This window comes from Mastomys coucha, unplaced genomic scaffold, assembly GCF_008632895.1.
Source record: "Mastomys coucha isolate ucsf_1 unplaced genomic scaffold, UCSF_Mcou_1 pScaffold12, whole genome shotgun sequence".
Classification (NCBI taxonomy): Eukaryota; Metazoa; Chordata; class Mammalia; order Rodentia; family Muridae; genus Mastomys; species Mastomys coucha.
The window spans coordinates 77,654,728-77,655,642 of NW_022196894.1; the positions used below are offsets into that span (position 1 = coordinate 77,654,728).

The 915-nt window shown below is 45.4% G+C and overlaps 1 non-coding gene across 1 annotated transcript; it reads right to left on the minus strand.

The window, feature by feature from the left end:
- Window positions 1-335: 335 nt before the first annotated feature.
- Window positions 336-442, minus strand: LOC116086782. The gene has a single exon (XR_004117123.1). It is a non-coding gene; the product is annotated as a U6 spliceosomal RNA (small nuclear RNA).
- Between the last annotated feature and the right edge of the window lie 473 nt (window positions 443-915).

A 915-nucleotide genomic window follows, 5' to 3' on the forward strand; every position in this document is an offset into this window, starting at 1 on the left:
TGAGCTTCGGGGGATATCATTGGTTGAAATTGTTGTTTTTCCTATGGGGTTGAAAACCCCTTCATCTCCTTCAGTCTTTCCCCATTAGTGTCCCTGCACTCAGTCCGATGGTTGGCTATGCTTCAGCATCTGTACTGATCAAGTTCCAGCACAGCCTCTATGCCAGGCTCCTGTCAGCAAGTGTTTCTTGGCATTCAGCAATAGTGTCTGGATTTGCTGTCTGCAGATGGGATGGATCCCTGGGTGGGGCAGTCTCTGGAAGGCCTTTCCTTCAGTCTCTGCTCCACACTTTGTCTCTGCATTTCCTTTCTTTTTTCCTTTTTTCTTTTTTTTTTTTAGATATGGAACGCTTCACGAATTTGCGTGTCATCCTTGCGCAGGGGCCATGCTAATCTTCTCTGTATCATTCCAGTTTTAGTATATGTGCTGCTAAAGCGAGCACTGCATTTCCTTTTGACAGGAGCAATTCTGTCTCCTGCATCTCAAATTGCATCTCAAATATTTTTGAGATGGGTGAGTGGTCCCATCACTCAAGAGGGGGCCATGCCTATCTGGATATGGCCTTTACAGGTTTTCTCTCACTTCTGTTGGATATTTCAGCTAACAGCATCCCTGTTGGGTCCTGGGAACCTCTTGGGTTCCTGGCATCTGGGACTTTCTAGTGGCTATCCCCATTTCTCCATCCACCTCTGCTGCACACATCTTTGAAAGGGCTATTTGATAAAGAAATTCTAGTTTTCCCTTATGTTTCTGTCCTTTACAAGCTGTAGCTTTTGATGAGTTATGGAAAAGGTACAAATGAAGTGGTGGCACTGATTGAAAGGCATCCTGCAGCAAACTGTGTCTCATAGTCATGGGAGGAGTGAATGGACATGAGTGACACTCTCCTCTCAGCTTTACTCATTAATGCCTTCC